Here is an 11593-nt window from a genome sequence, read left to right as displayed (position 1 = left end):
GGGCCAGGCTGCAAATTGTTTATTACTGCACTATGAGGAGATAAGTGAGAGAGTCAGGAATAAGTATTTTATAATTTTATAAAATTTTACATCACAGCATAATTTCTATTGTATTTTACAAAAGTGTCATCTGCAATGGATTGGAACTCTAAAAAAATGAAACCTGGTGCCCTGACCAGTGTGGCTCAGTTGGTTGGGCATTGTCCCAGAAAGCAAAGGGTCAGCAGTTCGATTCCCAGGCAGGGCACATGCCTGGGTTGCAGAATCAGTCCCTGGTCGAGGTGCCTTATGAGAGGCAACAGGTTGATGTTTCTTTCTCACATTGATGTTTTTCTCCCTCTCTTTCTCCCTTCCCCTCTCTCAAAAAAAATTAAAATAAAATCTTTAAAATGAACAAAATTGATGTCGTGTTTGAGAAGCACTGTAAATATAGAGCATAGTAAGGACTTTGACTCTAGTTCTTAGTAAGCTTAGGAGCCGTCTCTCCCCTCTGACCTTCTAAGGAAGTTTTCAGTCTCTCACCATTGAGTATGTTATGTTCATTGGTTTTTAAGATGAGAGAAATAGCGTGGTTGTGGGCGGATAGGAATAGTCCAGTAGAGAAAGAAAACTTGATGATTCAGGAGAAAGAAGCGAGCCGTGCTGGAGGACTGCCCTTGAGCAGATAAAAGGAACTGGTACCTAAATTCCCCAGTGGAGGGGTTGGCCTCAGTGCAAGCATGGAAACGATCAATGTATAACCCAGGCTAGAAGGCAGCGTATCTGGGCAAAGATGTCGGTGAGTAATTGTGGTAGCAGGAGTCTGTGGAGCGTCTGTAAAACTGAAGTTCTGAATAAAGATCTTCAAATGGCAGGCACCTTCTTATTGTTCTCAGGATTCAACTCAAATGTCAGTGTACGTGAAGAAGCCCCCTTCTGCCTCATCTTCTCAGAGCATTGATCTCAAATGGAAATCATCTTCTTTACTTATGTCTGTTTTTGTTTGTTTAGTACTGTGATGAAAGCTCCCCAAAGCAACAATTGTGTTAATCTTATTGAATTATGAATCTTCAGTCACTAAAACAGTGCCTGGCCCACGGCAGTTGCTCCATAAATTCTTACTAAATAATTAATTGAACGAACGAGAGGGGTAGGCTGAGGCTTTTATTGTTGCTATGACTTAAGAAAAGACTGATGTACTTCACTGAAGTCAAATAAAAAGATTTGCCTGACTGAGACAAATACCTTAGGTGTCACGGTTCCAGTGTCAAAGGATGTAGTGGTTTTTTGATCTGATAGTACATAACAACCTAGGGAGAGGATTCGTTCATTCCAAATCAGGGGTGGGTGCACAGGGCAGTCCTAGTGAAGCCCAAAGATTGAGCACGTTGCTACTGACGAGGTCAAGGCTGAAAAAATGTGTCCTACACAGGGAAGGAAGTGAGATAAGAAGTGAGAGATGGACAAAGAGAAGCAAGAGACCCATTTCCACATGGCACAGTAACATCAGGCATCCGGTGTGGTGTGACTGATTTTGTACTGCAAGGATGGGACTGAATGTCATAAGACTTCCTTTTCTGAGCCAAAATAAGTCCCTCTACGGCTTCCTCTTTTGTTCCTATCCTGTCCTCTGGAACCAACTGGATATCAATTTATTTCCTCAGAAATTCTTGTACCCTGAGTCAAGAGTTTTTGTTCTCTCCCATGGAATCTTTTTTCCTCTGACAACCCATCCCCCCACCGCCACTTCTTCTAATACTCAGAACTCTCTCATTGTCTAGGTCATGGAGACTCTTTATAAGCCACTTAGAATGATCTGGAATAAAAGATACTTGGATAATGACTTGGATATTTGAAGATTTCAAACTCTCCTAGTTTTCACCCTGGTTGGTGTGGCTCAGTGGACTGATCGCTGGCCTGAAAACTTAAAGGTCTCTGGTTCAATTCCCAGTCAGGGCAGATGCCTGGGTTGTGGGGCTGGGTTCCCAGTTGCGGGTGTGCGAGAGGCAACCAATCAATGTATCTCTCACACATCAACGTCTCTCTCTTTCTCCCTCCTTTTCCCTCTATCTAAATATAAATAAAAAATAAAATAAAACAGGTATAATAGAGCCTATCTATAAGGAAAGTCTTTGGCACAGAGACACATTTATTGCCGTAGCCCTGATTGTTCTCTTCTTTGTCACAGACTCTCAGAAGACTAGGGCCACCAAAGTGCTGGCAGCTGATTCAATCACACTGATGTTTCTCTCCCTCCCTTTCTCCCTCTTTTCCCCCTCTCTCTGAAAATAAATAAATACATTAAATTTTTTTTAATTTCCTAGTTTTCTTTTTTAATATGGTATACTGTATGCTAGGTATGATATTGTGGTTACATATAAGAGAATGCTTGACAAAGTCATTACGGGAGAAGAAAATTTCAGTTCCATGTCTGCTATGAATGTGAATGTGGGTACCCCAGCCAAATGCTAGAAACCTACTCCAGCAACGTATAAGAATTACACGCCAGTGACCAAGTGGGATTCACCCCAGGAATGCAAAGTTGGTGTATATGTATATGTATATACTTGCAGTAAACATACTGAAACATTCAATTTCATTTAAAAAAATTTTTTTATTTAACTCTTGTTCAAGTACAGTTTTCTTTCTTGTATTCCCAGCCCTGCCCTCCCCCAGTGCTCCCCACCTCCCTCCCATCTCTGCCCCTCACCTTAGTTATTGTCCATGTGTCCTTTATACTTGTTTTTTTAAAATATTTTATTTATTTATTTATCTTTAGAGGGGAAGGAGAGAGGGAGAGAAACATCAATGTATGGTTGCCTTTTGTGCGTCCCCTGCTGGGAGTTGGCCTGCAGGGAACCGGCCTGCAACCCAGGCATGTGCCCTGACTGGGAATCGAACCATGATCCTCTGGTTCGCAGGCCCAAGCTCAATCCACTGAGCTACACCAGCCAGGGCCTAAATCTTTCCTANGGAGCTCCTTCTTCCTTCTGCAGCATAGAATTCCATTGTGTAAATGTACCATAGTTTTTTGATCCAGTCATCGACCGATGGGCATTTAGGTTGCTTCCAACTCTTGGCTACTGTAAATTGTGCTGCTATGAACATCGGGGTACATAGGTTCTTTTGGATTGGTGTTTCAGGGTTCTTAGCATATACTCCTAGCAGTGGAATTGCTGGGTCAAAAGGCACGTCCATTTTTAGTTTTCTTAGAAAATTCCATACTGCTTTCCATAGTGGTTGTACCAGTCTGCAATCCCAACAACAGTGAACTAGAGTCCCCTTTTCCCCACAACCTCTCCAACACTTGTTGTTTGTTTGTTTGTTTATGATAGCCATTCTGACTGGTGTTAAGTGGTATCTCATTGTGGTTTTGATTTGCATCTCTCTGATAGCTAGTGATATCGAGCATCTTTTCATGTGTCTCTGGATCCTCTGTATGTCCTCCTTGGCAAAATGTCTGTTCAAGTCCTTTGCCCATTTTTTTATTGGGTTGCTCGTCTTCTTTGAGTAGAGTCGTGTGAGTTCTTTGTATATTTTGGAGATTAAACCTTTGTCTGAGGTGTCATTGGCAAATATGTTTTCCCAAACTGTTGCTTCTCTTTTTATCTTGTTTCTGTTTTCCTTGGCCATGTAGAAGCTTTTAAGTTTGATGAGATCCCATTTGTTTATTCTTTCCGTTATGTCCCTTGTTCTAGGGGACGTATCAGTAAAAATATTGCTGCGTGGAATATCTGAGATTTTCCTGCCAATGTTCTCCTCTAGGACTTTAATGGTTTCCCAATTTCATTTTTCAATGAAATTGAAAAATTCTATTCACAATAGTATCAAAAAGAATAAAATACTTAGGAGTAAATACAACAAAAGAAAACTTTAACTTCTAAAACTACAAAGTATTGGTGAAAGAAAGTAAAGAAGATATACATAAATGGAATAACATTCCATTTTGATGGGAATTAATATTGTTAAGATGTCAATTCTCTCCTAATTAATCTAGAGAGTCAACGAAATTTTGATAAGAACCTAAGCTGACTTTTTGTATAAATGGACATGATGATTCTAAAGTTCATGTGAATTTCAACAGGAGCTGAACAGATAAAATAATCTTATATAGAAGCAAAGTTGGAGTACGGGTACCAACTGATTTCAAAAATTACTGGGAGGCAACAACACTTGAGCCACTGCTGGCGCTCCCTTCTTGTGGCTCGTCCTCCTGAATCTCCTTTTTGAGTGAATTTCTTTCTCCTAATCCCTTCAAGGGTCCCCAGGAGACTTGCAACCCGAGGAGCAATGGGCAGCAGCAGCTTGTTCAAGGCTGACCCCCGCAACCTGTCTCCAAAGCCCCCTTTTCTCTGACTTTCCAGTGAGCTGACCGCAGACCCTCCTCAGCTCACTCCTTTCCTACAACGTTCCTGGACAGCCAAAGCAGCCCCACCTGGGCTCTCTCCTGTCGCTTCTTCTCTCCCCGGCCCTTCCTGGTTTCACTGTCCCCAGCTTTAATAAACATACTTTCAGAATGAAACAACAACAACAACAAAAACAGCATTGTTCTGGTGTAAGAATGAACAAAGAGACTAGTAGGAGAGGAGTCCAGAAATAAACCCGTGCTTCTATGGCCAGCTGATTTCGGTGAGGATGCCAAGAATCCACAATATGGACCCTGACTGGTGTGGCTCAGTTTGTTGGGCATCGTTCTGCAAGTCAAAAGGTCACTGGTTCTATTCTTGGTCAGGGGACATGCCTGGGTTGTGGGTTTGGTCCCCTGTCAGGGTGTAACCAAACAATGTTTCTTACAGCGATATTCCTCTCCCTCTCTCCCTCCCTTCTCCTCTCTCTAAAATTAAATAAATAAATATCTGGAAAAAAGAATATTCAATATGGAAATACTAATAATCTTTTTAACAAATGGCACTGGGACACCTGGATATTCAGATACAGATGAATGAATTTGGACCCTTACCCCAGGCCATATACAAAAAATTAACTCAAAATGGACCAATTAACTAAATATACAGAGCTACAACTATGAAGATCTTTCTTTCTTATAAAGAAAACAGAGAATTTAATACTCATGACCTGGCAGTAAATTCCTAGATATGACCTTAAAATCAAGAGCAACAAGAGGAAAAATGATAAACTGGATTTCATCAAAATTAAAAACTTTTGCCCTGGCTGGTATAGCTCAGTGGATTGAGCACGGGCCTGCAAACCACACGATCACAGTTCAATTCCCAGTCAGGGCACATGCCTGGGTTGCAGGCCGGTTCCCTGCAGGCCAACTCCCAGCAGGAGACGCACGAAAGGCAACCATACATTGATGTTTCTCTCCCTCTCTCCCTCCCCTCTAAAGATAAATAAATAAATAAAATCTTTAAAAAAATTAAAAACTTTTGTTTATCAGAAGACACTATTAAATGATGAGAAGACAACCTACAAAATGGGTGAAAACATTTGAAAATTACATATGTGATCGTGGTCTGGTATCCGTCATGTATAGAGAGAGCCTACAATTCAGCCACAAAAAGACAAATTACTCAAGTAAAAAGTGGGAAAAAGACTTGAACAACCATTTTTCCAAAGAATATATACAAATGCCCAGCAGGCACATGGAAAGATGCTCAACATCATCATTCACTTGTGAAACACTAAAAGCAAGTAACTGGACAAAAACTTGAATGGATATTTCTATAAAGAAGCTACACAAATGGCCAACGAGCCGATGAAAGACGCTCAAAATCATTGGCCATTAAGGAAACACAAATGAAAAATTCCAGGGGGTACCACTTCACACCTAGAGTATGACTCTAATAAAAAGTAAATAACTATGGGCAAGGATGTGGAGGAATAGGAACCCTCACACATGGCTCTAGGGAATGCAAAATGGTGCAGTGACTGTAGAAACACCTCGGTGGTTAATAAAAAGTTCAATGTATAATCACATGAACCATCAGTTCCATTCCCTGCTATGAAATGAAAGCTAGGTGTTCACATAAAGAAGTGAAAATAAAAGAAATAAAAACATGTCCACACAGACTGGCACACAAGTGTGTGTAGCAGGGTTATTAATAACACGGAAAAGAGGGAAACAACCCAGATGGACACCGACAAACGATGGGTAACCAGGTGGTGGCACGTGTAATGAGATATTACTGTTCAGCCGAAAAGGGGCACGTGTTGACTTATGTCACAGTTTGGATGAACTTCAAAAACTAATGCTAATCAAGAGAAAGAAGATGCTAAAAGTCACAGAGTGTACAATTTCCTCTATATGATATACCCAGGATAGGAAAATCTGTAGAGACGGAAAGATGATAGCTAAAAGGGGGGAAGGAGGGGAAACGATTACTCAATGCGTATGGCACATTTTTGGAGGGTGATGAAAAAATTATGAAATTACAGAGAAGTGGTGGTTGCACAACATTGTGAATACACTATATGCCACTGAGCCATTCAGTTTAAAATGGTTACTTGGCCCTGGTTGATGTGACTCAGGGAACTGAGTTCCAGCCTGTAAACCAGAGGGTCGCTGGTTCGATTCCCAGTCAGGGTATATGGGAATGGGTTGTGGGCCAGGTCCCAGTAGGGGGAGCGTGAGAGGCAACCACGCATTGATGTTTCTCTCCCTCCTTCTCCCTCCCTTCCCCTGTCTCTAAAAATAAAACTGTGGAGCGGAATAAACTGTAATGATAAGTACTGAGATATATAGGGTTAGGGGAGTCCTAGTGAATGCCTCACTCTGACTGGATAGGGGCGGGGGTAGCACAGAGGAGGTGGCACTCGCAATGGGTTTCAGAGGATGTGTAGGAATTCGATATTGCAAGCATAGAAAATGGGAGAAGAGGGGTTCTTTAAAGAAAAGGGGTGGTTGATGTTTCCATAGAAAGGGAACAGAGTAGGCAAAGTCTTGGAGGTGTGAAAGACACAATTTCTATACTGAGAGCTGGGAAAGTTGAAGACATGGTGTACAGGGAGAATGGAAGTAGCAGAAAAGGAGGGCAAGGACCCGATCATGAGGAGTTTGGCAGTCCCTGTTAATTCCTTTCAACTAGGAATTATGCAGGATTTCTTTGTTAGAGGAACAGGGTGGATATGCTTCTTCTTGCCTAAATTAAACTTTACATTTTGGCAATATTTTATTGACTCATTTTTAAAATTCACTAATGTACTGCTTACTGTGTGCCAGGCACTGTTTTAATGCTTATTATAAACTCAATTTTATCAACAGTGGTTTTCAACATCATTAGAATCACCTGGAAGTCTTCTTAACACAGTTTCCAGTGCAGTAGGTGTGGGGTGAGGCCTGAGAATTTTCTTTTCAGTCCAGTTCCCAGGAGATGCTTGATGTTACTGGTCCAAGAAACACACTTCAAGGAATGCAACTTTCTATCTCCATTTTATGAGGAAGGCACCATTATTGTCACCATCATCTCCATTTTGCAGACATGGAAACAAACAAGTAGAAATTAAGCAACTTGCCTTAGGACCTTATAGCTCTTATACTATTTCCCCATGGTGGAGCTGGGATTAAACATCAGGAGACACCAGCCATGTCTTTTAATTCAGAGGCTGCACACCAGGAGACTTAAGGGATGACATTTTCAATCCTTGTTTGCAGCCATCACGTGTGTGTGACACACACACAGAGTGGGTCATTACTGATTTTGAAATAATTTTAAATTTTAAATAGCTTGTTAATTGCCAACAGTGTGGAATGTAAGCCAGAAGGTCAGTGCAATTCTCTGTGTACACTTGGATTTACGGCAAAAGCCTGGGAGTGCCTCTCAATGACGACTTGGACCGAAGACTTCCTGTCTGAGGGAATGTTACTAGCTTGTTGTCCCATTAACTGAAAGTGCTCCTATACCAAAAACAGAAAATTCTTGGGAACTGCCCTGCCTGGTTTCAGGAATTGCAGCCTCTGCCACCCTCCCCCACCCCCAATGGCTAAGGCTGAGTGGGTGACCTTCGGACCATAAGCCACTAAGGAGACAAAGCTCATCTCCCTGGCAGAGGCACCGCTTCTGCTCCTTTTTTCATAACTGGCCCCCAGTGCTTGATCAGTTAGCCAATGATGGGTAAGATTCCCCAAGGGGAGAAATGACCTAAAACTGGCATGATCATGTGGAGGCCCCAGGGAAGGACTTGGGGGGCTTGGGGAAAGGGGGTGATGGACCCTTGCCTCTCAGCTTTGATGGGGCCTGACTCCCCTGAGTCCTTGAGAAGTCTCTGAGAATTCCTTGGCTCTCTTTCCTCCTCTGCCTGACTTAAACCTGAAACAATGACAGAGGGTGGTGCAGCCCTGTGCTGGGAATGGCGGGCTCCCCAGGTGATCAGGCCTAAGAAAGGATATGTAAAATCCTGTGAAGCCTGCTTTGCTAAGAGTGCTCTTAGTTAAATGATAAAGGTCTGAGCAGGAAATGAGTTTGTTTCCCAAAGTCTTGTAGCCTTTTAGCTAACAGACCCTGACTCGGAATAGGCCCTCAGAGTTCTGTGTATGCTATCTACTGTTTACTGCCTGACAATGACTAATAAGTTGTACCTGAACTCCTACACAAATTAAACCCAATAAAAGCCTATCTAGGCAAGAGTCTCCCGTTGAGAGGGTGGCCAAGCCATTCTGAGGCGCTCCCCTCTTGAGGGAGTAGCTGTGCCATCCCTTTTCCTCCACAGGACTTGGTAGTCCATGTGAATTTGTCTCATGTCTCATCCATGACGCCGTGGGCACTGTGAGCCAGTGCATGCGTGAGAAAATGATCTTTTTCTTTTTCTAAAAAGGCTTTTGTGGTCTTCACTCAACAGTTGGTACTTCCCCTTATCTCTTGTTCCCAAGGATCCTGAGTGGGGCTGGTCCTGGAGAGGGCCTCCTGGTGGGAGCCCCTGCGAAGTACTTGGTTGGGGAGAAGGGACTAATATGAAAGATGGGGTCTGGCTTTGCCTCAACCACTCAGAACTCCATTGATCTGTCTGGGCCTCAGTTTCCTTACTGGGCCCCTGGGAGGGTCCTGGGGAAATCCAGTCCCACACGATGCCTAAAACTCCTGGGGACTGTGACCTGGCCCTCTCCCTGGGGACTTCATTCCAAGCACCTGCCTCCACCATCACCATCCCATTCCTCCCCAGTCAAAAGATTACTTTTGTTTTATCAAAACTGCCCAAAACTTCTCTGGGTACAGAAACCACAAATTGGCCCTGGCTGGTGTAGCTCAGGGAATTGAGCGTGGGTCTGCAAACTCAAGGTTTGCTGGTTCTATTCCCAGTCGAGACACGTGCCTGGGTTGCAGGCCAGGTCTCCGGTAGGGGCTACCTGAGAGGCAACCACACATTGATGTTTTTCTCCCTCTCTTTCTCCTTTCCTTCCCCTCTCTCTAAAAATAAAATAAATATTTTTTAAAAAGAAACTACCAACTGGTCAGCAGAAAAAGGAGAAGAGGGGCAGAAGCAACTGGAAGACATCTGGGCCGGTTCCCCTCCCTACACAGGTTTCTTCTTCCTTGCACAGCTTGACCCAAAGTCTGCTGGGAAATTTATCTCCTGGATGTGCCTGGCAGGGACCCCCACCCCACAAGCATCTGGATCTGGCCTTCATAGACCCTCAGCTGGAAGCATTTGAACACATAGAAAAACAAGATGAAGACACAGAAAACCCAGAAATCCCAGATTTGGTAATGATATGTGGAGACACCCCACAAGGGGGTCCTCAATAGCCTATCTCCTCTTGGTAGTAGGGGTACTCTGGGGCCTTCCTTGGGCTTGGACGCCTGCTGACCCTGGAGCCCCATTAGTCACTGGGCCTTGTGGACAGTACTTGAGACCGTATACCTGCTGGCCCAACACAAAGACGCAGTCACTCTGGTTGGTGTCCTGCCTGTAGCCCATCTGCAGAGACATGGAGGAGTTGTCACACTTATTGGTCCCCAGCTTGGTGTCATAGATATGCCATCAGACCCCAGGAGCTGTCATACCCACCTGGGTGGCACACCTTTAGAGGCTGATGGTTGAGGGAGCCAAGACTGGCAGGATGTGGTTCTTAGGGTCATACAGATGTCTTCTTGTGCCATATGCCATCACGCCTGACTGGCTGGCACACTTGTTGGTGCCCACTGGAGCCTGATGACACTCTGGCCTGTTACCACCTTCATGGTAACGTCATCAAAGTTTCACTCCTACTTTTCCAAGTACTTGACTTGGTGCTGCGGAGTTCTGCCTCCTTCTGAGGGTCGTATTTGGACAGCAGCCGGTCTTAACTTTGGCTGAAAGACTGTACGAGGGCCCTTTGTCGAACTGTGTGGAGCTCATGCCAGCAGTGAGTGTGGGACAGATGGCCTGGTGGCTGGATGGCGGGGGACTTGCGGGTCTTGGCCAAAAAATAATCTTATACATGAAATGCCTTTAATATCTTGGGTTATGTCAGAGAAGTTCTCTAATGGGTAGAGCAGAGCCCAGAAGAGTTCCATAATAAAATGGAAATTGTTTATGTATCATATTCCTCAGCAGGTATCCTTTTTGTCCTAGGAGCTGCCAGATTCTGTTTCCACCTGCACAGTCTCCTGTAAGCTGCTCTCTATTGACCAGCAAAGAGCTGCTTGGTGTACGATGGCAGTTCCGAGGTGAACATACAGCATCTTGTCTGTAAGGCTGCCACTCTGACTGCAGAAGGTAAAAAATCAGCTTAATATACTGAAATGCAGGCTGTTGGCCCCTGTGTTTGGGTTTTTACGGACTCATAAAAAATAGTGGCATACATCAGAAAGAAATGGCCTGCCCATATGGTCAGGTAGAAGAGCAATGGAAAACTTACCTACTAAAGGGATGCCCAGCACTGGCCATGTGGCTCGGTTGGTTGGAAGGTTGTCCATAAGTCAAAAATGTTGTGGGTTTGACCCCTTGTCAAGGTTGCAGGCTTAGTCCCTGGTAGGGATGCATAATGGAGGCAACTGATCAATGTTTCTCTCTCACATCCATGTTTCTCTCTGTCTCTGTCTCTGTCTGTCTCTCTCTCTCTCCCCCATCAATAAACATATCCTCCTCCAGTGAGGATTAAAACAAACAGTAAAATGGGTGCCCGTATGGAACATAAACCTATGGAAGCCACTATGGAACTTTGAAGGGTTCATTAGAGTAGGGCATGTCAATGACCAGCAGAACAGCCTTTTGGGACTGGGAAGTGGTCGGAAGTGGTGAGTGGATCTTCCAGTATGCCCTCCTGTGCTCAGTGGGTCCACAGACACGGGGCTTCTGCAGCAATGCCAGGGTGGGCTGGATCGAGACATGTTCTTCTGGCACCTTCTGAGGCACAAAATGCCAACAAGAACTATTCTGTCTGTCAACAAGAGAAACAGACTCCCAGAGTTCCCCAGTGGGAAGGCCCTGCACATACATGGAAAGCGGGTTACAGTGATCTAATGCCGGAAGCCCTAGGGGCTGTAAGTGGGCCCTGACAGGAACTGGGATTTTCATACCTGGTTGTAGTTGCAAATGTTCAAGGCATCAATAGATGATTGCAACAAAAAACACTGCCAATCTGAGCCACCAATCTCTCTTCCTCCAGACCAAGAGCCACACTTCATAGCTCATAGTGTCCAACAGTGGGCCGAGAGATACCATATCAAATGAA

At 44.1% G+C, this 11593-nt stretch overlaps 1 pseudogene; it reads right to left on the bottom strand.

Moving 5' to 3' along the window:
- Positions 1-9676: 9676 nt before the first annotated feature.
- On the bottom strand, positions 9677-10835 carry LOC118997231 (calponin-2-like; annotated as a pseudogene).
- Positions 10836-11593: the final 758 nt, after the last annotated feature.

This window comes from Sturnira hondurensis, unplaced genomic scaffold (assembly GCF_014824575.4).
Source record: "Sturnira hondurensis isolate 20B ecotype Veracruz unplaced genomic scaffold, ASM1482457v3 Scaffold0001120, whole genome shotgun sequence".
NCBI lineage: Eukaryota > Metazoa > Chordata > Mammalia > Chiroptera > Phyllostomidae > Sturnira > Sturnira hondurensis.
Note: the sequence above shows the minus strand (reverse complement) of the source record. Positions and strands in the feature narration are given on the sequence as shown.